We start from the raw sequence: 26,695 nt of genomic DNA on the forward strand, positions 1-26,695 counted from the left end.
TGCCAATTCCACGCCAAGCAAATCCATCAGCCTGCTCAGGGCCTCCAAACCATCCCGCTCACATGGCTGTTCGTGGTCTGGGGGCTGGACATCCTAGGCCCGTTCCCTCGGGCGCCATGGGGCTACCGCTATCTCTACGTCGCCATCGACAAATTCACCAAGTGGGCGGAGGTGGAAGCCGTCCGTTCCATCCCAGCCGGCTCTGCTATCAAGTTCATCAAGGGCCTCATGAGCCGCTTTGGGGTCCCCAACCGCATCATCACAGATAATGGCTCGCAGTTTACTAGTAACCTTTTCAAAACCTACTGTGCTAACCTTGGAACGCAGATCTGCTACGCTTCGGTAGCGCACCCCAGGAGCAATGGCCAGGCCGAACGCGCCAACGCGGAGGTCCTGAGGGGCCTCGAGACCAGGACCTTCAAGAAGAAGCTGGAGGCCTGCGGCAGGGGCTGGCACGATGAGCTCCAGCCCGTGCTGTGGTCCATCCGCACCACCTCCACCAAGCCAACGGGCGAGACTCCATTCTTCCTCGTGTATGGAGCTGAAGCAGTCCTCCCTCACGAGGTCAAGCATCGCTCCGCACGGGTCCTGGCGTTCGACAAAACGCAGCATGACGCCACGCGGGGGATGGATCTCATGCTGGGGGAGGAACGCCTTCGCGAAGCTGCATTAAGGGCGGCAAGGTACCAACAAGCGCTGCGGCGATACCACTGCCGCAACGTTCGCTCCAGGACATTCGAGGTGGGCGACCTCGTCCTGAAGCGGGTCCTCTCCAGGGAAGGGTTGCATAAGCTTTCACCAATGTGGGAGGGCCCGTTCAAGGTCATCCACATCTCCAGGTCTGGCGCCGTGCGCCTGGAAACACAAGACAGGGTACCTATCCAAAACGCCTGGAACATCCAGCACCTCCGGAAGTTCTACCCATGAAGCAAGGCCCGGAGCCTGTGAAGATGGCCCAGAGCCTGTGAAGAAAGGCCCAGAGCCTGTGAAGAAGGCCCGGTGCCTATGAAGAATAGCCGCCCGTGACACTCTCACGTAATAATGAGTTGGGGCTGTACACGCCTCGGAGTCTCAGGAGCACCGGCCTCAGGCCCTGGGGCTCCCGCCCACTCCTAGTGGCAGCACTTAGCTCCACGCTGGTGAGAAGACTTGAAGAGTAGATTAGGTGCCGGACGCGGCTTTTCATTTGCTTTCCGTAGTTGGCTCGCTTTTCCTTAATCGAAGTTTGTTTTTGGTGTTCCTTGCGGATTTGATTCCCTTGCATCTTACCGCATTTTCTGGCTCTGGTTTGCTCGTGTTCTCTCTCTCGCATACCTCGCGAGGGGGCTAAGCAGGTGCCCTCGCGAGCATTTTTCTCCTCTGTGCCTTCTCGCGAGCCACCCTCGTTCGAGCCCAAAAGCTGGCGCACCTCCCCTAGTTCGTGCCCCTCGGGTACCGCGATACAAAGCGCCAGGTCAGGACCAGGGTGGACGGAAAATCTTTTAACGCACTTCCTAACAAGTTTTTGCAGTTCCTGAGCGAATGTAGGCCACCAAGGCAAGATGGACACGAGGAAATAAGCGCCTCGTAAGGAAGAGGGCGTCCTGAACGCACCAGGTTAAGTTATCTTTGCGCAAAATAACAATACGGCACGGGAATAACGCGCACAATGCAATAACTAAGGAACCACAGTTCGATACACGCCCCTCTGGGCCCATACTGGTTTCATTTTTTGATGCAGGAAAAAAGAGCAAAACAAAGCGGCGTTGCGGCAATCCGCGGAGGCAGGCCCCTAGCGACGCCCCGAGCCTAGCCAGACCCTTCTTCGTGCTTCACGGAGGCGCGGCGACGAGATGACCCATTGCCGCCTTCGAAGCGGGCGCGGCAGCTGGTCGTAGCCACCACTGCTGGAGCTGTCGCCGGAGGAAGAGCCGCCGTAGATGGAAGAGACACGGTCGCCGCCGAGGGCAGGCTCGCCCTCATCCTCGTCGCGACCGTCACCAAGGCCGAGCACCTCCTCACCGTTGTTCGTCTCGGGGCAGCACCCGGCGCGGTGACCATCTTCCCCAAACACCCTCACATAGAGGGTCGATCCACCATCGTACTTGAAGTGGAGGGTGCACCGCCTGCCAAGGCCGCGCGCGCGGGCGAACGTCTGCCAGCCGTGGGTCAGGGCTATGTTGCCCGCGGCGGAAGTCTGGACCCAACCCAAAAGGCCTTGCTGCAGCAACCATCCGCCTGCAACTAGAGTCCGCTTGGACCAGGGGCCGGCAGTTCGTCGATGAAGAAGCGCGGAAGCTGGAGCCAGTTGCCGGCCGGGTTCTCTGACCAGACGACGAACCCCGGCGACACCTCCGCTGAATGGAAGCGCGGATGGGGAGGCCGCGCCACCATAGCACGCCTCCCCTCGTCAACTGGACCGCCATGACTAGGACGACACCCTCCGCGTGCCGTGGCGCCGCCTCGACAGTGGGCCACGGCGGGGGACGCGGCGTGCTTGCGCGGACGGCCGCGTCCGCGCTTGGGCGCCGGGGAGCCGGGTCCCTCGCGAGGGGCCTTTGCCTTCTCGGCGGCGGAGAACTTCCTTTGTGGCGCCACTGGTGGCACCGCAAGCAATGGAGCGAGGAAGAAGAAGCAAGCAAGCGAGGAACAGATGGGCGACGGGGGCTCCGCCCCCCCCCCCATTTATAGCAAGAGAAGGCCAACCGGCGGCTCCCACGATCGCAGGTAATGATGGTTTTCCTTGCATGTCGCAGCGACTTGTCAAGTCGAGCAGTTGCCGAGGCAGCGTGGGGAAGCGGAGATGCCCACGTCCAATCAACCGCCACGTGTCAGCGGAGGCCGCAGGCTTTTGGGGCCGCGGTGCTCCGTACTTGACCCTTGGCTTCGCCGCGAAGCCAAGCCCGAGCGCACCTTGGGCCCGGGGGCTACTATCGGTGTTCTGGGCACGGGGGTCCCCAGACATGCCTGTTTGCGGCCCACGGCGTGGCTAAGCCAGCAGGTCGTACGGCCCATCTTCATCAACAAGGCATCCAAGACCCTCGCGAGGGGCCAAGCCTCGTGAGGTGGACGATGCAAGACCTCCTCAGGAGTGGCCTAGTCAGGCAGGCTCACGAGGAGCGGAGATATCAAGGCGGGGCAAACCTCACGAGGCTCTCGTGACGTGAACCGTGACGATCGGCGCCAGGCGGGCGCCAGCGAGCGCAGCGTCCTTGTTTCCTCTTTGGTGCTAAGGAAGCAGGCGCAAGCGAGGAGTACCGAGGCATCAGGCAAAGGTTGCTATATTGGTGCAATGAGACCAAGACCAGAAGGACGGCAAGACGGAGGTCATCGTGGAGCCCAAGACGGCATGACCACCAGAGCCTTTTGCAGGCGAAGACCGCTTTTGTCAGGATAGCTTGTACTAGCTGTCCCCCTTCAAATTTGCCCGCTGTTGTTGGCTCCCTTCCCGCTCAATATTTGGGAAGAGGACCAGGGCCTATATAAGTAGAGCTAGCCACCACAATGGGGGCATCGAGCAGTTCACCCAGCTCTCACCCGCTAAGTCACCAAGCACAAGAACACCTCAACCTCAGGAGGATGTTCTTCCCTCTGTACTGTTCATCATCAGCCCAAGAGGCAATCCACCACCACACTGGAGTAGGGTATTACACCGCAACGGTGGCCCGAACCAATATAAATCCCGAGTCTATTTGTGTTGTGAGTTCGTCGAGTTCGTCCGCGAGATCTTAGCGAGCTAGGGCGTAGATTGGTAGGAGGGAAAGACTTCGCGCGCACCCTATTGTTCGAACCTTAAGGGTTTGCCGGAACCCAACATCCGACAGGGTCAACCCGGGAAGGAACCAGCCGAAGGGGAAGGTCACATTGCCTATGGCATTTGGAGGCGATTTGAACTACAGGACAGATAGGATTGTCTTTGATGTAGCCAAGATCCCCTTGCCCTACAACAGGATCCTCGGCCGCCCGGCACTAGCCAAGTTCATGGCAGCGTCGCACTACGCCTACAACATGCTGAAGATGCATGGGCCGATGAACATCATCACCGTCCCCTCCGACAAGAAGGACGCGCTGATTTGCGCCGACCTACTCTACCGGGAAGCAGTTGTAGCAGCTTCCGCCAAGGCACTTGCTCCTACCGCTGCAGCCCCGGGAGGGAAGAAGAAGACCAGTAAGACCTCTCACACCCACTCCGGCAAGCGTACCTCTTCGGAGTGTTGTGCTACCATCGAGGACGTGCCAGAGAGCTCCACCGGCAAGAGCAAGAAATCCAGAGCTGCGCCACCAGAGACCAAGAAGGTGTCCGTCAAGGAGGATGGTACGGGAGGGGCTTTCACCATAAGCTCCACCCTTGACAGCAAATAGGAAAGCGCGCTCGTCACTTTCCTGCGGGGGAATGTCGATGTGTTTGTCTGGCAAGCATCTGACATCCCCGGCGTTCCCAGGGAAGTGATTGAGCACCATCTTGCTGCCAGTCCCCATGCGCGACTCGTCAAGCAGAAGGTCAGGAAGCAAGCTTTGGAAAGGCAGGAATTCATCACAGAGGAGATCAGGAAGTTGGAAGCAGCAGGCTTGGTGAGGGGAGTGCTCCATCCGACGTGGTTGGCCAATCCGGTGGTGGTGCGCAAGGAAAACGGGAAGTGGAGGTTGTGTATTGACTACACAGATGTCAATAAGGCTTGTCCCAAGGACCCCTTCCCATTGCCGTGCATCGACCAGATTGTTGACTCCATGGCCGGGTGTGATCTGTTATCATTCCTCGATGCCTACTCTGGCTACCACCAGATCTTCATGACAAGAGAAGACGAAGAGAAGAGAGCATCCATCACCCCATGTGGTACGTATTGCTTTTTACGGATGCCTTTCGGGTTGAAGAGTGCTGGTTCAACATTTGCAAGGCAGTCCAAATTAGTTTTGAACCCCAGAAACATAGAAATATGGAAGCCTATACAGATGACATAGTGGTCAAAAACAAGGACAGGGCAACTCTTGTACAAGACTTAGAAGAGACATTTGCCAACCTGCGCAAGATCAACCCCAAGCTGAACCCTGAGAAGTGTGTCTTCGGCGTTCCGTCCGGCAAACTTCTCTGGTTCTTTTGTCACAACGTGGGATCGAGGCAAACCCAGACAAGATCAAGGCTATCGAGCAGCTTGAGGCGCCTAAGCGGATCAAGGATGTGCGTCGGCTCACTGGCTGCGTTGCCGCCATGAGCCGATTCATCTCCAAGTCTACCGAGCGCGCCCTTCCCTTTTTCAAGATCTTGAAGAAGGCGGGCCCAATGGAGTGGACCCCAGAGGCCGAGGCGGCGTTGCGAGACCTGAAGAGATACCTTTCCTCTACACCGATACTAGTTGCGCCTAAACCACAAGAGCCGTTGCTGATGTATCTGGCGGCGACGAATCAAGTGGTCAGCGCCGCGCTAGTGGCGCAGAGGGAGGTTGACGAAGAGGCAGTGGCAACGGCAGGACTGGCAGACGGCAAGTCAGAGACTCCCCTGGCAGGGCCTGGTGCCGGCAAGGCAAGGCTCCCAGCAGAGTCTGACGCCATCAGGACAGAGCCCGCGCAGTCAAGTGGAGTGGTGCAGAAGAAGAAGATGATGCAGCACCGAGTTTACTTTGTCAGCTCCCTCTTGCAGGGGCTAGGTCAAGATACTCCGGTGTGCAGAAATTGCTCTTCGGCCTCCTTATGGCCTCGAGGAAGCTGCGTCATTACTTCCAAGCCCACGCGATCACTGTCGTCATCCGCCTCCCATTGCAACGGATACTGCACAACCCAGACGCAACCGGGAGGATCGTGGAGTGGGCCTTGGAATTATCAAGCTTTGGGTTGAAGTTTGAAAGTACTTCAACAATCCAGAGTAGAGTCCTGGCAGAGTTCATTGCAGAATGGACCTCAACGCCTGATGAAGAGATCCAGGAGACCACTCTCCCCGGCAAGGAAACAGCTCGCGACTGGATTATGTACTTTGACAGAGCTTTCTCACTGCAAGGCGCCGGTGCTGGTGTGCTGCTCGTCGCACCCACCGAAGATCACCTCAAGTATGTAATCCAGATGCACTTTCCCAGGGAGATGTCCACCAACAACACCGCTAAGTACGAGGGGTTGCTTGCCGGTCTCAGGATCGCGGCAGACCTCGGAGTTAAAAAGCTCATCGTCAGGGGTCATTCGCAGCTTGTCGTCAGACAAGCCAACAAAGATTACCAGAGCCCGTTGATGGAGGCCTACGTAGATGAGGTGAGGAAGCTGGAGGAGCGCTTTGACGGTATACAAGCGGAGCACGTTCCCCGAGCGGAGAACGACATCGCCGATTACCTATCAAAGCGCGCTGCATTGAAGCTACCTGTGGAACCAGGTACCTTTTTGCTTCGGATAACTCAACCATCCATCGAACCATCAACTGAGCAGAACAAGCGGAGGAAATGAGGCCCCGGCAAGTACTTTCCCGCTGAGCCCCCAGGGGCCGCCGGCAAGGGTGTTGCCGTGGACGCTGAGCCTGCCGAGGAGCGACCGACTCCAGCAGGCCGTCAAGCCCTGGCCGTAGAGACAGCCGCTCCCATGGCAGAAGAAATGCCTTTGGTCCTTGCCATCGAGCCCCAGGCTCCGGCATGGGCACAACATACTGTCCGATTCCTCCAAACAGGGGAGCTTCCTGAGGAGCAGGAAGAAGCGGAGAAGGTAGCCCGTCGGTCTGCTATGTATCAGTTCGTCGATGACGTCCTGTACAGGAGGAGACCGAACGGTGTGAGATTGAAGTGCATTCCCTGGGAGAAAGGACTGGAGCTGTTGGCGGAGATACATAGAGGTATATGTGGCTCCCACATAGGGTCGAGGGCCCTTGCCGGCAAGGCGTTCTGGCAGGGTTTCTTCTAGCCCACTGCCCTCCAGGATGCAACGGCACTAGTAACCAAGTGCGAAGCGTGTCAGTTCCATTCAAAGAAGCTTCATCAACCAGCTCAAGCCCTTCAGACAATTCCTCTCTCCTGGCCATTCTCGTTCTGGGGGCTCGACATACTGGGCCCTTTCCCCCGCGCTGTCGGGGGCTTTGAGTACTTGTACGTTGCAATCGACAAGTTCACAAAGTGGCCGGAGGTGGAAGCAGTCAGGAAGGTGACAGCACAGTCAGCCGTCAAGTTCTTCAAGGGGCTAGTGTGCCGTTTTGGTGTGCCTAGCAGAGTCATCACCGACAACGGCACGCAGTTCACGAGCCACACCTTCATGCAATACATCCAAGACCTCGGCAGCAAGGTCTGTTTCGCTTCTGTGGCACACCCACGGAGCAACGACCAGGCAGAGAGGGCAAATGCTGAAGTGTTGCGTGGCCTGAGGACGAAGACTTTTGACAGGCTGCACAAGAGCGGAAGGCACTGGATTGATGAGTTGCCGGCGGTTCTTTGGTCGATCAGGACGATGCCAAATCGAGCCACCGGCCAGACACCCTTTGCCCTAGTATACGGGGCAGAAGCAGTTCTCCCCACGGAACTCATATACGGGTCACCCCGAGTGCTCGCTTAAGACAAGCTTGAGCAAGAGCAATTGCGGCAAGATGATGCAACGCTCCTTGAGGAAGATCGTCTTCGGGCGGCTGTGAGAGCAGCACGCTACCAGCAAGCCTTGCGCCACTACCATAGCCGCAAGGTTCATGCCCGAACCTTTGAGGAAGGTGACCTTGTTCTTCGGCGCGTTCAGTCGTCCAAGAATTCCAACAAGTTGACGCCAAAGTGGGAAGGCCCTTATCGGGTAATACGAGTCACCAGGCCCGGCGCAGTTTGCCTGGAGACCGAAGATGCTGTCCCAGTGAGCAACTCCTAGAACATCGAGCATCTTCGCAAGTACCCATAAGGCGAGGCTTGCCGGGCCTCCCGGTAAGCCACCTTTTGTACAAGCTTTGCCGACAAGGCATGTAACCCTCTGTACAAAGCCAGGCGAAGGCCCTGAGCATAAATAAACGAAGCGCCGGCGCCCTAAGTTATAGCATGCATGCTAGGTTAAGTCTCTCCCTCGGTTAGGGTTGATAGTACTTAGCGGCGACTAACCCCTAGCCTAGAGGTCGAGTGTGCGTCTTTCTGTCCTCTTTGGTTCGCAGGGCACGTGGACACTTCTGCTAAGCCGCTTGGGAGAAAGAGAACGGACCGGCGCTCCGGCCCCGGCAAGCCAAGACTGCCGGGGGCTGAAGACACAAGGATCCGACCACGGCAAGCCAAGGTTGCCGGGGGCTGCGGATTCAGTATAGTCTTTCATCCCCTGTTATGCATTTCCGTATGGAACTGGGACAAATGAGACCTCGTTCCGCTCCGAAACCACCGTGCTCCCCCTTCTTGTACCCAAGCCACTGGGATAGAACCGGGTCGCAGACGCGGTGGCCAGGAAATACACGAGGGGCCTAACTCTACTTCGCCCCTACCTCCGCCAAGAGCGCGAGAATGGTCGACTGAAGTGGGGAGACGGCAAGGCCTGTTGCCGGGCGACAATGTTTATCTTAGAAATAACAAGGACTCGTTCCTTGGCATGGGCCTCGCTCACGCACAAAGAACCCGACAAGCACCCTTTTTCATTAAAAACGTCCCATGCAGGTACAGTTCGTACGGAATAAAAAACATGAACAAGGGGATTACAAGTTTTAAATCTAACAAGTGCCCGCAGGCTTACAAACTAAAAAGAGATAAGGTGCCCGTAATCCCTTTCTTGTCCCTCTCCTCAGAAGGTGGAACAAGACAGCAGGAGGGCAAAAGGGGCGCCTAGGCGAGGTGCGAGGAGCAGAAGGCACCAAGAGAACATCTTGGTGCCAGGAAAGGAGCTGGAAGACGAGGCAGCGGGCCGGCAATACACGATCAAGGCGTCGGTGCCCGCGTACTCCGACTTGACGGCCTCCACCCGCCTTCTTCGCCTTCTCCGGCCCTCCTACGCCAGCCGCCCAAGGAGACGACGGGGAGCACCCCGATGGAGACCTTGGCGAGGAAGGCCCTCAGCAGGGCGCGAGGCCGAGGGAGGGGCGGCACGGTCAGTCGAACTCGGGGTCGGCATCCTGCCGCTCGACTTCCTCATTGTCGTTGTCACTGTCCTCCTCGTCACTCCCGCTCGAGGAGGAATCTTCATCATCGGAGGAGCACTCCATGCAGCACTTTAGACGAGTTCCAAGATCTTCGAAGACCTTAACGGAGAGCAGGCCGCCCTCCATTAACTTGAAGTAGAGGACGAGCCCCACTGTCAGGCTATGGATGCGAGCGAATGTCTTCCACCCGCGACGGAGGTACATAACATGAGGAGCGGGGAAGTCGACGTCGACCTGCGTGGCGCCATTCCCGTAGCCCCTCATGTGCAATCTGAGGGTCTGGGGCGGGTCGAGCTCCATTTCCCGAGCGAAGTGGGTAGGGAGACAGAGACGACGACGCGGTGGCCGGCGCTGCCTGATGAAGAACTCCCGAGGCTGGTCCCCGACATGGCCCTCCATCACGGGCGGCATCGCCGGCGGAGGCACGGGCATCGCGCCGCCTCGTCCCCCTCTCCCCCGACCGCCGCGCCGACCTCGACCTCGCCCCCTCCCCCTCCTCTCGTAGCCGGCTCCGCCGCCGCGAGCTCGTGGGAAGGAGGGACGCGCTGTCGAGCAGCGACCCTCGCCCTCACTGTTGAAGGGCATGCGCGCCCTCTCGCCATGATGGGTGGAAGGGAGGAGCGGAAGTGGAAGAAGATGGATGCTGGGAGAATGTGGGGGTGCCATTCCTCCTCCCCCCTTCTTATAAAGGGGCGGGGTCGAGGCTCGGCCGCCCCGCTCAGCCAATCCGGTCATCGGGAGCGCAGGGAATCAGGACCGACCCGCTGCCCCAATCGGCGACGGCCCGGTTTCCCGCCTGCCACCTGCATGAAAGGCACGTGGCGAGCGAGCAGAGTCGAAGGGACGGGTTAGGCGACCGTTCCCCACCCCGTGATCGTGGGGCATGGGCGCCTTGAAGACCGAGACCCGAGTGGGTAAATGAGCCGCGCCTCCACGCCTCCCTCTTTTTATGGGGAAGGCGCGAGCCGCCTCTTTACTGCGATGTGACGCATGCGTGCGGGAACCGCCCCACGCATGACCCCCACTTCACGCACTACCCTCCACGTCGCGTGTTCAACGCGGGTCGTGGGGAAGCGCAGTGGCCAAAAAAGTTACTGTGGTAAAATCCGCCCCACCTGCCCGCGCACCGTTCTGGGCCTGGCCCAACAACGCGTCGCGCTTATGTGTGTCCCAGGCCCGGGGGCTCCTGTCGGTGTACAAAAGTAGGGGCTCTCCTTTTGACCCCTTTACTTGTGCACAGGCAGTCAGAGCCACACGCCGCGGCCACACCTAGCAGGGCAGAAGAGGGAAGCCGGAGAGAAGCTGAAGCGCAAGATAACCAAGGCCACGCCAAGACCAGAAACACAGGAGAGCAAAAGGGCGAGGTGGACTCCCCTGGCAAGACCCTTGCCGGGGCAACTTGCCCGATGCCAGCGGAGCAGGCCACCTTTGAGCCCGTGGGTTCCAACACCAGCCAACCAACTACATTGGAACCAGGGCCGGGGAGGCGCCTCCGTGGTGGCATGCAGATCTTCGTCAAGATCATGAACACACAAGATCACACGAGGACCAGAAGACGGCGACCCTCGGCGGGGTCCTAGCCGAGGAGATCCACAAGACCCCCGGCAAGCGCCTTGCCGGGACGACTGCGACGCCACGGCAAGATCCTTGCCGGGCCCCCGGCAAGACCCTTGCCGAGGGCATCAGCAGGGCCACTGCTAGGCCCGCACCAGCCAAGACTCCATCGCCGTCCCCAAGCAGCTGCTAGCTCAACCAGCTGGGCTGGCACCTGCGTGGCTATGAGCGGCTTCTACACCAACTCAACAAGCACCTGCGTGGTGGCATGCTGATCTTTGTGAAGGACCTACCACCGCGCCACCTCAGCTGCCTGCCTGCCTATATGGCGCCACACGCATCGCTGTCATGGGCACGTGTCGAAGCGAAGCGGGGCGGCGACGGACGGGACGGGCCTCGTTCCCGTCCCCAATAAAGCTAAGGGACACCTAAGTGATGAATTAAATGCATCTTGTCCTGTAATATGGGGGATAAGCTCGCGCGCTGTACACCTTTCCACCTCCTGTGTGGCACTGTGGCGACCCCTTTTGCCTATAAAAGGAGGCCCGAGGCGACCAGGAGAGGGATTCGGCTCTTTTGGGCAAGTTACACCCCGTAGCTAGCTCAAGAACACAAGAACACTCAATACATCCACCAAAGCAGGACTAGGGTATTACAACCCCGCCCCCGCCAACCGTAGAAGGGATTCCAGTGATCCCATAGGTGTCGTTTCCCCAACACTAGGGCCCGAATGCCATGATTTCAGATCTGAACCTATTATGTTTTCATGAATATATGTGAGTTCTTGATCCTATCTTGCAAGTCAATAGTCACCTACTATGTGTTATCATCCGGCAACCCCGAAGTGACAATAATCGGGACAACTCCCGGTGATGACCGTAGTTTGAGAAGTTCATGTATTCACTAAGTGTTAATGCTTTGGTCCAGTACTCTATTAAAAGGAGGCCTTAATATCCCTTAGTTTCCAATAGGACCCCGCTGCCACAGGAGGGTAGGACAAAAGATGTCATGCAAGTTCTTTTTCATAAGAACGTATGACTATATTCGGAATACATGCCTACATTACATTGATGAACTGGAGCTAGTTCTGTGTCACCCTATGTTATAACTGTTGCATGAGGAATTGCATCCGACATAATTATCCATCATTGATCCATTGCCTACGAGCTTTTCACATATTGATCTTTGCTTAGTTACTTTTCGGTTGCCACTGTTACAATTGCTACAAAAACTGCTACTGTTACTTTTGCCACCGTTACCTTTACTTCCATACTACTTTGCTACTAAATACTTTGTTGCAGATATTAAGTCTTTCAGGTGTGGTTGAATTGATAACTCAACTGCTAATACTTGAGAATATTCTTTGGCTCCCCTTGTGTCGAATCAATAAATTTGGGTTGAATACTCTACCCTCGAAAACTATTGCGATCCCCTATACTTGTGGGTTAACACTGGCCGGCCGGCTTCTCACTTAAACTTGCTACGTTCTAAGAGGCCAAAGTACTTGCATTCCCAAACGGCCAAGCACCCGACCCAGCCGCAGACCGCAGAGCGGCTGTCCGGCTGGTAGAGTGGCAGCCAAGGGAAGGCGGCAAATGAAAAAGCCAAAAAAGAGCAGAAAGGCAAGACTAAGTTAGAACCCAGCAGAGCACGACTTGTGCGATAATTAATTTACATAGCAAGGCTCATGGCCAGAATTCAACAAGGTTTGAATACACCCCAGTGGGTGGAACTGCGCAAATTTAACAAACTCGTTCAAAAGATTACAGGAGCAGCAAAAGATAAGATAAAACTGGCCGCCTAGGCCAGAGGACCAGCAGGTGGGTCCGGCAGGTCGGTGGAGGCAGCGGCGCCGGTCGATGGAGGAGCCGACTGGTGAGTCTCAGCCTGGTCAGCATCAGCAGCAGTCGGCGCAGCCACACGCGACTCGTTGCTCGAGGCTCGATCGGGCTGAGGCTGTCGGTTCGCTCCGTCCTCCGGTGCGTCGTCTTCGCCATCCTCGTCCTCTTCGTCTTCGCCCTCGTTGCTGGAGGCGATCTTCTCCGCCGTGTCTTCCCCATAGTCCGGATTCAGCCCGAACCAGTCAGGCGGCACCTCGGCGCCCCGCTCGTCCAGTTCGGGGACGAAGACGTTAGTGTTGGCGTACTCGGCAAGTGCCGCCGCGCGCTGAGAGAGCTCACGGTCCACCGCTGACAGCTCCGGCCCGACCCCAGCCCGAAAAGTGGCCAGCTGAGCCAGATTCAGCCCAAGATACCACGCCTTGATGAACTCCAAGGCCGACCGCGCACCCGCCCGAGCTATGACGCCCTTCCAAGCCTCGAAGCGGCCGACTGCTACCTCCAGCCAGTCAGCAGTCCAACTGGGGTGCGCGGCACTTGGGCATTAGGGCAGAGGGCGGTCAGCACATGAGCTCCGGCTCGCTGCAGGCGGCGGAGCATGCGCTGGGCCGGCTGCAGGCGCGTCCTGACGGCCAGGAGCTGCTCGTTGAGATTCCGAGGCGCGTTGGGCGGAATCTCTACTCCAAGCCTACTATGCTGCTCGCGCCGCGCCTCGATGGCCTGGCTGACGGCAACGGAGTGACCAGGAAAGTATTATACACAAAAGAAGATCAAGGATTAGAAGACGGAAGCCGACTCCTGCAGCAGTCGGCGGCTGTTCAAAGGAAAAAAGGGACTTACCATCCATCATGTCCTCGATCTCGCCGTAGCCGTCGGTGAGGAATTTCTCCTTCTCGACCCAGTTCGAGCATTGAGTCTCGAACTCGGCCTTGAGGGAGTCCTTCGCCTCCTTCAGCTTCCGGAGCTCCGCCTTGTGTTGCTCTGCCTGGTCCGCCAACTCCTTGGCCAAGCGGTCGCACTCCTTAGCCGCCTTGCTGCGCTCCTCCTCCTTGGTGCGCAGCTCAGTTTGGACCTCGCCCAGGCGCTTCTGCAACTCGGTGGCTGCCCCTGCGGAAATAAGAAAGAAAGGACATCAACAATCAACGAAAAAGACAAGTGGTTGCCGGGAGATCCGGCCCGACTACTTAGCAGTCGGCCTGAATCTCGGGGACTACACCCAGTGGGTATGCTGACACGCCCCCGCGAGAGATAAGACGAAGTGCTTACTCCGGCTCTGGGTCAAGTCAGCGGTCCGCTTGGCCAGCTCCTGGACATGGGAGTTGAAGGCGGCCGAGCGGATGTTGTGGTAATCCTTCAATGAAGACAACAGAAGAGAAAATAAGTTAGCACTTGCAACTTACCTTGAAGTTCCGAGCCGCCTGCTCAGCGGCCGGTCCGGAACTCGGGGCTACATCGAGCGGGTGCGCTGGCGCGCCCCTGCGGAAGATTACAAGAATCAAAAACAAGAAGTAAGAAGCATACCCGAACGGCCGTCCGCCTCGCCAGGAACTCCTGCATGTACTTCTTGAGAGCGGCACCTTGGGCCTGGAACCGGGCCTGGACGTCCTGCGTGGACGTGTTCAAAACAGTCGTCCCGCCCGCCGGCGTCCACTCTAGTAGGGCGGCACAGGTTGCCTCGGCATCAGGGGCCGATCAGCTAGCGGCACCAACCTCCAGCGGCCGTGGCGCTGAGGCCGCCTTCTCTGCACGACGGCGCGCCAGAGTACGGACCACAGGTGTCGAGCCCACCACCAACTCGCCACCGACTGGCGGCACCAGCGGCGCGTAAGGCCGACTGCTCTGGGCACCGGTAGTCGGCGTATGTGGGGGCACCTCCGCCTCCAAGATGACGGGGTCGCCTCCTCCCCTCTCAAAGACCGGCTGGTCACCGCCGGCCCCTTCTGGCGGCTCCACAGGATATGGGACGAAGGACTTCCGGGCGCGGCTGCGGGCCGCCTCTTCCGCCTGCGCCTTGGCAACCGCGTCCGCCTGCTCCTTGGCTGCTGCGTCGTCCTGAGTCTTGGCCGCCGCGTCGGCCTCTGCTTGTGCCGCCTTGGCCGCCTTCGCCTTCTCCGGCTCCGCCTTCTCCCGCTCCTCTCGTGCCTCCCACGCGTTCCTCTCCGTGGCCTCCTGGAGATCGGCGAGCGGGTCCACGCGGCGGGGCTCGGCAGAGCTACCCGCAGTCCCAATCACCAAAGCAGACGGGGTCTGCTCAAGAGAGAGCGGGGCCCTGTTCGAAGCCATACAAGAAAAACTAAGAAAAAGTTTGCGAGGAAAGAAGAAAAGCAAGCACAAGCAACAGCAGAAAGACTAAGATACTTACACAGACACTACAGGGTGCTGCTTCGGGGCCTTCTAGAATTGGGCCACCTTCACGGCGGCCTCTTGCCGCCTGCTCGCGGCAGACGTGTTCTTGGGCTTCTTGGGCCGGCTGCCGTACAACCCGGCGTCGGCTTGGCGCTTCGGCGCGCCGCCTGCTGCAGTCGGCGCGGCCGAAGAGCTCGCGCCTGCCTTGTCAGCGTCGTGAGCATGGCGCAGCTTGTTGTCCTCCTCCTCATCATTCGGCCAATCCCCAAGGCCGCCTCCTAAGGATCCACCCGCTCCAGCATCACCACCGCCTGTGGCATCGTCCTCTTTGATAGCGGCCGCCCCCAAGTTAGGGTCATCCATGTCACTCACTGACTGGTCCGGCAGGTACTCCTGGCCCGGGGCCAGAGCATCGGCCGCCGACTAGGTCGTGAAGATCTGCATCACGGCCGACTGGTCAGGCGGCAAAGAAGAACCCGAACAAACGAAGGGAACAAGAATTAAAAGACTCACCGCAGGCGGCGGGTGTGCGCAGCTGTATGGCGGCTTGTCGAACCGCCACTCCTTCTCTGGGAGCTTATAGTTGGAGAAGTAATTCACCAGCCGGACCACCTCCACGTCCAGCAGCTCCTTGGTGCTCATCCGGCATGGATCCCACTGCCCCTCATGCGGCTGATGATGTGGGGCCGGGCTTGGAGGGGCAGCACCAGGCGCGCCACGAAGGCAGTCAGCAAATCCGAGGCCTTGAGGCCCTCCGACTCTGTCATCACCTGAAGCCGGGCGAGAGCGGCGGAGGAGGCGGCCGACAGGTGCTTCGACCGGAATTGCCAGTTGGTGCGGGGTTCGACCGACGGGCCGGCTGCATAAGCCGGTAGGTTGACGTAGTCCATCGTCGGATGGATATTCTTGACATAGAAGTAAGATTACGCCACAGCTTGGCCGACTGCAGCAAGGCGAGGGCCGGGAAGCGAACCCCGGTACCCGAACACCGCACTGCGACGCAAGCTCCGCACTGGGCCGCCTCGTTCTTGATGGTGGTGCCGAGCTTGAGGTAGAAGAGCTCCCCCCAGAGCTTGAGGGTGGGGAGCGTACCGAGGTAGCCCTCGTAGAAGGTGACGAAGGCAGCTAGCAGCACCACCGTATTCGGCGTGAGGTGGTGCGGCTGGACTCGATAGAAACTGAGGAACAAGCGGAAGAAGCCGCTCGCCGGCAGGCCGAAGCCGCGAAGGAAATGGGACCGGAAGACAACGTGTTCACCGTCCTCTGGCGCCGGTGAAATCTCCGCCTCGGGAGGAACATGCACCTTTACGTGCGTCTCGCGAGGCAGCCGCCGCATCTGGCAAAGGAAAGCGAGGTTATCTTCATGGACGTTGGAGCCATCCCAATCGCCGGCCCGTTAGCGCGCCATTGATATAGGTGCTCGACGGAGGCGTGGCGCGGCGACGAGCGGGTGAGTCCGCGGCGGAGCGAGGAAGCCGCGATGCGAGGAGGCCCGGCGACGGCGAGCTGCCGCAACACCTCGGCAAGAGGAAGGGGTGTGGCGGCAGCAAGGAGGAGAGGAAGGAGAAAGGCAAAAACAGCGGGCGAGGAGGGCGCGCGTGCGTTCTGCCGCCACCTCCTCCCCCTACTTATAGCCCCTGGGCGGCGGTGCCAAGGGGGCGAGACATGGGGGGTCGTGGGATTAACTGCGCCCACTCCCCCCACGACCCCGCGTCTTCCGCGCGTTAACACCGCACGGTTAAATGCACCACAGAAGCCCAACCGCCCGCCTCGGCCGCAGCGGATCCGCGCGCGTGCCGAGGTCGTGTTGTGGTGGATCCCGGCCTGCGGTGACGTCCTGTCGCGCGTGTGGGCTGGTAGGCTGGCCCGGTGATACGTCTCGAACGTATCTATAATTTATGAAGTATTCATGCTATTATATTATCCATCTTAGATGTTTTATATGCATTTATATGCTATTTTATATAATTTTTGGGACTAACCTATTAACCTAGAGCCCAGTGCCAGTTTCTGTTTTTTTCCTTGTTTTTGAGTTTTACAGAAAAGGAATACCAAACGGAGTCCAATTGACGTGCCAATTTTTGTGGATTTTTTATGGACCAAAAGAAGCCCCTGGAGCAAAAGAGATGGGCCATAAGAGTCCCGGGCTGTCCACGAGGGTGGGGGCGCGCCCACCCCCATGGGCGTGGGCCCCTGCCTCGTGGACGACTCGGAGACCCCCCTGACGTGAAACCAACGCCAAAAATTCCTATAAATACAGAAACCCCCAGAAAATAACCTAGATCAGAAGTTCCGCCACCGCAAGCCTCTGTAGCCACGAGAAATCAATCTAGGCACTCTCTGGCACCCTGCCGGAGGGGGCCATCATCACCAGAGGCCATGGAGGAGGATCCCGGAGGGGCCATCATCACCATGAAGGCCAAGGACCAGAGGGAGAACCTCTCCCCATCTAGGGGGGAGGCCATGGAGGAGGAAGCACAAGGGGGAGAACCTCTCCTCCTCTCTCTCGGTGGCGCCGAAGTGCCATCGGGAGGGGAATCATCGACACGGTGATCGTCTTCATCAACATCACCATCATCATCACCATCCTCATCTATTTTACGCGGTCCACTTTCCCGCACCTCGCTGTAATCCCTACTTGAACATGGTGCTTTATGCCACATATTATGATCCAATGATGTGTTGCCATCCTATGATGTTTTGAGTAGATATTCTTTCTCTTTGGGTTGATTGATGATCTAGATTGGTATGAGTTGTATGTTTTATTTTGGTGCTGTCCTATGGTGCCCTCCGTGTCGCGCAAGCATGAGGGATTCCCATTGTAGGGTGTTGCAATACGTTCATGATTCGCTTATAGTGGGTTGGTGAGTGACTGAAACACAAACCCAAGTAAGGGGGTTGTTGCGTATGGGAATAAAGAGGACTTGATGCTTTAATGCTATGGTTGGGTTTTACCTTAATGATCTTTAGTAGTTCCGGATGCTTGCTAGAGTTCCAACCATAAGTGCATACGATCCAAGAAGAGAAAGTATGTTAGCTTATGCCTCTCCCTCATATGAAATTGCAATGACGACTACTGGTCTTGTTAACAATTGCCCAGGATAATTCCGCACACCGACCCATCATTATTCCACACTCGCTATTTATAATATTTAGTAATATATTCTAACTTTATGATAACAGCACCAACTTTTATATTTTAGCTCTCCGATATCATGCAAAGTTATCCTCTTCATACCCACAACGTAGTTTTTTCTCGTTTCTAGTTGGAAGCAAGCATTCGGTGTACGTAGAGTCGTATCAGTGGCAGATAGGACTTGAGAGAATATTGATCTTACCTTTAGCTCCTTGTGGGTTCGACACTCCATAATTATCACTTCCACCTTTGGGAATTGCTACGATGATGCCCTGCACTTGGGGATTATCAAGCTCTTTTCTGGCGCCGTTGCCGGGGAGCAATAGCGTGGGGTTGATATTCTCGTGTGTGCTTGTTTGCTTTGTCCAGTAAGTAGATTTTGTTTTTTTCTTTTTTTTCTGTTTAGTTGTGGGTGAAACATACAAAAAAAATTAAAGAATAAAAATACAAAAAAAATTGCCTCTCATGCCTAAAAAGTTTTTCAAAAAGAGAAGTGATTGGAAAGTTATGCATTGAAGAAGTGAGGGCCGACCTTGAGCGCTTGTGTTCATGCTCACAGAAACAATGTAGAATTTTTCATGGAAGTTTCTCTGTAAGTAATTATACCCTTGTGTATATCCATTGTATTATAAAAATAATGTGCCAAGCTTTGGTTTTAGGATGATTAGATTGCTTGTTTACTATGTGCAGAACAAAAACAGAAACTTTGGCTGTAGTGCGTGATTTTACATTTTTTACTGGAAGGTCAAATGGGTCTGAAACTTTTTGCACATTACTTCTGTACAAATTTTTCTAATTTTAAAATTTATTTCATAATTTTGGGAGTTACAGAAGTTTACTAAACTTCCAGATTACTACAGACTGTCCTGTTTTTGACAGATTCTGTTTTTCGCGTGTTGTTTGCTTATTTTGATGAATCTATGGCTAGTATCGGGGGGTATGAACCGTAGAGAAGTTGGAATACAGTAGTTTTAACACCAATATAAATAAAGAATGAGTTCATTACAGTACCTTAAAGTGGTAGTTTGCTTCATTACACTAACGGATCTCACAAAGTTTTTGTTAAAGTTTTGTGTGGATTAAGTGTTCGAAGATCGAGGAACTATCAATATGAGAAGAATAAAGAGAGGCAAGAGTTCAAGCTTGGGGATGCCCAAGTCACCCCAAGTAAATATTTCAAAGGATACTCAAGCATCTAAGCTCGGGGATGCCCCGGTTGGCATCCCATCTTTCTTCTTCAACAAATATCGGTATACCTCGGTTTTTGTTTTGTTCACATGATTTGTGTCCTTTGTGTTTTTGTTTTTCCTTTTAAGAACCAAGATAGTATGAGATATCCCTTCATTGATTTATAGAATACTTCATGTGCTTCACTTATATCTTTTAAGTATGATCTTATAGAATTGCTCTTTGTGCTTCACTTAAATCATTTGAGTATGGTTTTATAGAATGCTTCGTTTGCTTCACATATATATTTTGAGCTTGGATATTGGTTAGCCTATATTAATTAAAGAATGCTCCATGAACTTCACTTATATATTTTGGAGTATGAATAATACTATCATCTAAAGCGGGTTTGGAAAAGTGTCAACTTTAGGAATTAGTGATCCCACTATTCCGAATGAGAAGAATTTTGCTTATATGAAGAGTAGAAAAATTTCTATTCTTGTAGATCATGAAAAGAATGCTTTATGTGATGGTTATATTGTTGAATTCATTCATTATGCTACTGAAAATTATTATGAGGGAGGAATATATGCCTGTAGGAGTTGCAATAATATCAAGTTTCCTCTCTATGTGCTTAAAGTTAAGTTATACTTGTTTTGCCTTCCTATGCTAGTTGATTCTTGTTCCTGTAAATTGTGTGTTCACAAAATCCCTAGGCATAAGAAGTGGGTTAGATTTAAATGTGCTAGTCATATTCTTCATGATGCTCTCTTTATGTTTCAATTCTTATCTTTTATGTGAGCATCATTGAAATCATCATGCCTAGCTAAAAGGCATTAAAGAAAAGCGCTTGTTGGGAGACAACCCAATATTTACCCTTACTGTTTTTGTGTGTTTACATGATTAATCTACTGTAGTAATCGTGTTTTATAGCTTTTGTTTCAATAAAGTGCCATGTAAGACCTTCGGGAAGACTTGGGTGAAAGTTAATGTGATCTTGCTGTAAAAAACAGAAACTTTGCGCTCACGAGATTAGCTGTCATTTTTTTACAGAAGATTGATTTTGAGTTGATTCTTTTTGCAGAAGATTAATAGACAAATTGCTCACGTCCACCAATTTATTTCATAATTTTTGGAGTAGCAGAAGTATGGTTTCTGTTCAGATCATTGTAGACTGTTCTGTTTCTGACAGATTCTGTTTTCATTGCATAGTTTGCTTGTTTTCTAGTTTCTATGGCTTATATTTCTCAATATAAATTGTAGAAATGATATGGTACGGTAGGCATTGTGTGAGAACAATTATGAACCTCGTCTTTGACAGTACCAAGGTGAAAGGTGAATGGTTTACTCTTTATCATACTAACCTATCTCACGAAGTTCCGTTAAGTTTTGTGTGATTGAAGTTTTCAAGCTTTGGGTGAGATATCGATATGAGGAGAATAAGGAGTGGAAAGTCCCTAAGCTTGGGGATTCCCAAGGCACCCCAAGGTAATATTCAAGGAAGACTCAAGCGCCTAAGCTTGGGGATGCCCCGGAAGGCATCCCCTCTTTCGTCTTCAAAACTATCGGTATACCTTACTCGGGGCTATTTTTATTCGTCACATGATATGTGTTTTGCTTGGAGAGTATTTTCATTTTTACTTGCTGTTTGAATAAAATCATTGGATATGAAATCTTGAATGAAATAGAATCCTCCCATGGCTAGTTAATTATTTTCCCACTCAGTGTTCTTCACTTATATCTTTTTGGAGTAGTTTGTCATTTACTCACGTGCTTCACGTATATCCTATGAGTAAATGGTTGAATGAATTGAATATCATAAATCTGAATTTATATATGTTTCATATGCTTATAACATGGGGAGTAATGACTTCACACATAATAAGTATAGGTAGTAAACTTATTGAAGGTTAACAAACTCAGAATTGGTCACTTGAACAATTCATGAAAGAATATTGAAGGAAGAGAGATTTCACATATAAATATACTATCTTGGACATCTTTTGTAATTGTGAGCACTCATTAAAATATGACATGCTAAAAGGTTGATGTTGGACAAGGAATACAATGTAATGGGTTATGTTTTCTTATATCTGAAATAAAATATATTGTCATGGATCATCCAACATGCTAAGCTTGCCTTTCCCCCTTATGCTAGCCAAATTCTTTGCACCAAGTAGAGATACTACTTGTGCTTCCAAATATCCCTTAAACTAGTTTTGCCATGAGAGTCCACCATACCTACCTATGGATTGAGTAAGATCCTTCAAGTAAGTTGTCATCGGTGCACGCAATAAAAATTGCTCTCTAAATATGTATGATCTATTAGTGCGAAGAAAATAAGCTTTATACAAACTTGTGATAGGGAAGAAATAAAAGCGACGGACTGCATAATAAAGGTCTCTATCACAAGAGGCAATATAAAATGGCATTCTTTTGCATTAAGATTTTGAGCATCCAACCTTAAAAGCACATGACAACCTCTGCTTCGCTCTGTGAAGGGCCTATCTTTTACTTTTATCTTCTACCTTATGCAAGAGTCATGGTGATCTTCACCTTTTCTTTTTACATTTTATCCTTTGGCAAGCACATTGTGTTGGAGAGATCCAAATATATATATATATATATATATATCCAATTGGATGTAAGTTATCGTGAACTATTATTGTTGACATTACCCTTGAGGCAAAAGGTTGGGAGGCGAATCTATAAGCCCCTATCTTTCTCTGTGTCCGATTAAAACTTTGAACCCATAAATATCACGTGAGTGTTAGCAATTGCGAAAGATCAAATGATAGTTGAGTATGTGGAGTTCGCTAAATCAAAGCTCTGACATAGACCCTTCCTGAAAATAAAATGAATTGCGATTGTTTGATGACTAAGAGCACTGTTTGTTAGTTTTCAAGAAAGTTTATGATCTATACTTTAACATGTGAATAGCTTGTTACTTGATCATGAAAAGTTTTATGAGACGAGCTACAGTTATGACATATAATGATGCTAGAAAAGGTGATTGAAATTATCATTGATCAAACTTGTGCACCTGCTAGCATTCACACTTCATAAATTATTTCCTTTATCATTTACCTACTCGAGGACGAGCAGGAACTAAGCTTGGGGATGCTGATACGTCTCGAACGTATCTATAATTTATGAAGTATTCATGCTATTATATTATCCATCTTAGATGTTTTATATGCATTTATATGCTATTTTATATGATTTTTGGGACTAACCTATTAACCTAGAGCCCAGTGCCAGTTTTTTTCCTTGTTTTTGAGTTTTACAGAAAAGGAATACCAAACGGAGTCCAATTGACGTGCCAATTTTTGTTGATTTTTTATGGACCAAAAGAAGCCCCTGCAGCAAAAGAGTTGGGCCAGAAGAGTCCCGGGTTGTCCACGAGGGTGGGGGCGCGCCCACCCCCGCTGGGCGTGGGCCCCTGCCTCGTGGACGTCTCACAGACCCCCCCCCCCCTGACGTGAAACCAACGCCAAAAATTCCTATAAATATAGAAACCCCCAGAAAATAACCAAGATCGTAAGTTCCGCTGCTGCAAGCCTCTGTAGCCACGAGAAATCAATCTAGGCCCTCTCTGGCACCCTGCTGGAGGGGGCCATCATCACCAGAGGCCATGGAGGAGGATCCTGGAGGGGCCATCATCACCTTGGAGGCCAAGGACCAGAGGGAGAACCTCTCCCCACCTAGGGGGGAGGCGATGGAGGAGGAAGCACAAGGGGGATAACCTCTCCTCCTCTCTCTCGGTGGCGCCGAAGTGCCATCGGGAGGGGAGACATCACCATCATCATCACCATCCTCATCTATTTTACATGGTCCACTCTCCCGCACCCCGCTGTAATCCCTACTTCAACATGGTGCTTTATGCCACATATTATGATCCAATGATGTGTTGCCATCCTATGATGTTTTGAGTAGATATTCTTTCTCTTTGGGTTGATTGATGATCTAGATTGGTATGAGTTGTATGTTTTATTTTGGTGCTGTCCTATGGTGCCCTCCGTGTCGCGCAAGCATGAGGGATTCCCGTTGTAGGGTGTTGCAATACGTTCATGATTCGCTTATAGTGGGTTGGTGAGTGACTGAAACACAAACCCAAGTAAGGGGGTTGTTGCGTATGGGAATAAAGAGGACTTGATGCTTTAATGCTATGGTTGGGTTTTACCTTAATGATCTTTAGTAGTTCCGGATGCTTGCTAGAGTTCCAATCATAAGTGCATACGATCCAAGAAGAGAAAGTATGTTAGCTTATGCCTCTCCCTCATATGAAATTGCAATGACGACTACTGGTCTTGTTAACAATTGCCCAGGATAATTCCGCACACCGACCCATCATTATTCCACACTCGCTATTTATAATATTTAGTAATATATTCTAACTTTATGATAACAGCACCAACTTTTATATTTTAGCTCTCCGATATCATGCAAAGTTATCCTCTTCATACCCACAACGTAGTTTTTTCTCGTTTCTAGTTGGAAGCAAGCATTCGGTGTACGTAGAGTCGTATCAGTGGCAGATAGGACTTGAGAGAATATTGATCTTACCTTTAGCTCCTTGTGGGTTCGACACTCCATACTTATCACTTCCACCTTTGGGAATTGCTACGATGATGCCTTGCACTTGGGGATTATCACCTGGCCTACTGGCGCCACGTGGCAGGCGAGCAACGGGCGGCAAGCCTGCCATCCGGCTGGCGGCCACCCGGCCCCCACCACGACGTTTCGAATTCACTAGGTGGCCAGCCTGGCCGCGGACGAGTCCTAGCTGTCGGCGCCTCCAGAAGACGGACGAAGCAACTTCAATAGACCACTCAGAGTAGGAAGTTGCTGAGGCTTCTCACCTTTTCAGCCGCGGCGCCCCACCAGCTTCAGGGACTACTTTTGGAGTAAATGACCACGGGTAGCCTCATCAGCCCCCATGGTATTTCAAGACATCGGGGCTAGCTGCGCCCCTCACACCTCCCGAACAAAGGACTGCCTTCTTGGGCCGGCTGGCCCAAGCGGCCGGCTGGCAGAAGGCGGCCATGAAGAGGTCGATTCCTGGCAGGTGGCCACGAGGGAGGCCGACTCCTACACTAGTAGAAAAAGGACCTTATGTGAGACACATTAGTCCCGGTTCGATTTTGGCCCGGTACTAATGGTACCATTAGTCCCGGTTCGAACGGCTATCCATTAGTGTCGGTTCGTGTTGAACCTTTAGTACCGGTTCGTGCCATGAACCGGTACTAAAGGGGTGGTGGCAGGCTGGCATCAGGCTGGGGCCCCACGAGCCCCTTTAGTCCCGGTTTGTGGCACAAGCCGGTACTATAGGGCTAACCTTTAGTACCAGTTCGTGCCACGAACCGGCACTAAAGGGGTCCAACCTATAGTCCCGTTTAGAGACACAAACCGGGTTAGAGACACAAACCGGGACTATAGGGCAATTTTCAAACTCTACCCCCCCCCCCTGTGTATCGCCATTTCAGTTTTTAAAAAAACAAAACAAAATGGTAAAAACTTCAAAAATTAAAATCCTTCGAGATGTAGTTATGTTACTACATCTAGAAGTTAGGAAAATTTAAAAACTTAAATTTGGACATGTTTTGCAAAAAAGTGTGATGAAAAAGTAAAACGACTATATCTTTTACATAAGATGTCGGAAAAAAAGTATAATATAAAATGTTCAGCATGAAAATCCGCATCCGATTTTGACCGTCGTAGGCCTGTTTGCCAACTTTTGGAATCCTTAAATTCAAGAATATTATTGTTACTAAATAATTATTTCAGTTTTTTGAATTTTGGTCAAATCTGGTCAAACGGTGGTCAAACTGTGGTCAAACTATGGTCAACCTACTTATTCAAGAAATAATGGTGTTACTAAATAATTATTGTTTTTTAGAATAATAGTTTCAAACTCAAACGGTGAAACGTGTGACCTAATGCTCAAGCTAAACTCCCAAGGGTTAATAGGATTGACAGCTTACTATTGTGAGGAAAACAACAAGTGCACACTTGGAAACTAGGGGGAATAGAACTCCGAAGTTAAGCGTGCTTAGGCTGGAGTAGTGAGAGGATGGGTGATCGGTCGGGAAGTTAGACGATTTGGAATGAGTGATCCACACTTGAGCAGTTAAGAGGGGTGATTAGAGACTAAATCATCAAATAATTTAGAAAATTGAAAATCGAAAAAAAATCAAATTTTTTTTCCAAAATTTTCAAAAAAAGAAAACCTTTAGTACCGGTTGGTGTTACCAACCGGTACTAAAGGTCCCCCATACCATGGCGCGAGCTCACGCATCGTGGTGGGCCTATAGTGCCAGTTCGTGCTGAACCGGTACTAAAGGGGGGCCCTTTAGTCTCCACCCTTTAATGCCGGTTGCAGAACCGGCACTAAAGGCCCTTACGAACCGGTAATAAAGCTCTGTTTTCTACTAGTGCTAGCAGGCGGCCCCTCGTTCCCTCAAAGTCTGCACCCCCATTACTACGACGAGACTGGGCGTGGCTACAGTGCAGCCTGTCACCCTCGAATCCAGGGCAGGACGTGGCCACAGTGCGGTGTACTAGATGGACACCCCACGCCTGGCGCGGCACTGTTGCCATGTAGCTCATGACATCACCCACACCAGAGGGAGCCATGCTACCACGATGGGCGGCCGATACGCCCGCAGGCGGCGGGCCCTACCTGTCAGTGAGCTACCAGAAGGCGGCGAACCCTGAGCAGGCGGCATAGGGGTGGGCCGACTCCTAGCAGGCGGCCCTCCTTCTCCATTGGAGTGTGTGCGCCATTAACCAGATAAGATGGGGTATGGCTACAGTGTGAGCCCGCCAAGTGGCGGCACTGTAGCCATGCCCCCCGACAAAGCCTCCGTCATCAAGGCGAGGCTACAGTATAAAGCAGTCAGCATGGCCCAAAGGCGGCGGGCCCTACCTGTCGGCCGAGATCAAGGCAGTCGGCGAGACCCACCAGGCGGCGGGCCCCAGCAGCCGGCGGAGAAGCCGGCGAGCAGAGACACTGACGGCCGGGTCCTACACCCGGCCGGATTACCATTGTACCCCTGGGGGTAGGCCTATATAAATCCCCAGGCCATCCCATGCAAGGGGTTCAGAACCTTAGTTGCTGTACACACACGTAGAGAGAGTGGAGTAGAGCTAGCCTTGTTCTTCTTCCTCCTCTAGCCAAACAGCTCAAGGAGCAAGCATGTAGCTACCTTGTTGAGATAGTGATCATGCGAAGACCCCATAGAGCAGGACTAGGGGTGCTATCTCCTAGGAGAGCCCCGAACCTGGGTAAGATTCGCCAGCATAAGCTGTCTTGCTCACTCCTGCTTCTAGAGCCCGGCGACGTACTCTTGTACCCATCCATGATAAGCCACCCCCTGGCATATGTTGCACAATATCCCTGACAAGCGGGGAGAGTGTGTCCACGTACCCTCGTAGACCGAAAGCGGAAGCGTTTAGTAACGCGGTTGATGTAGTCGAACATCTTCGTGATCCAACCGATCCAAGTACCGAACGTACGGCCCCTCCGTGTTCAACACACGTTCAGCTCGATGACGTCCCTCGAGCTCTTGATCCAGTTGAGGCCGAGGGAGAGTTCCGTCAGCACGACGGCCTGGCGACAGTGAT

Source organism: Triticum aestivum, chromosome 5D (assembly GCF_018294505.1).
Source record: "Triticum aestivum cultivar Chinese Spring chromosome 5D, IWGSC CS RefSeq v2.1, whole genome shotgun sequence".
NCBI lineage: Eukaryota > Viridiplantae > Streptophyta > Magnoliopsida > Poales > Poaceae > Triticum > Triticum aestivum.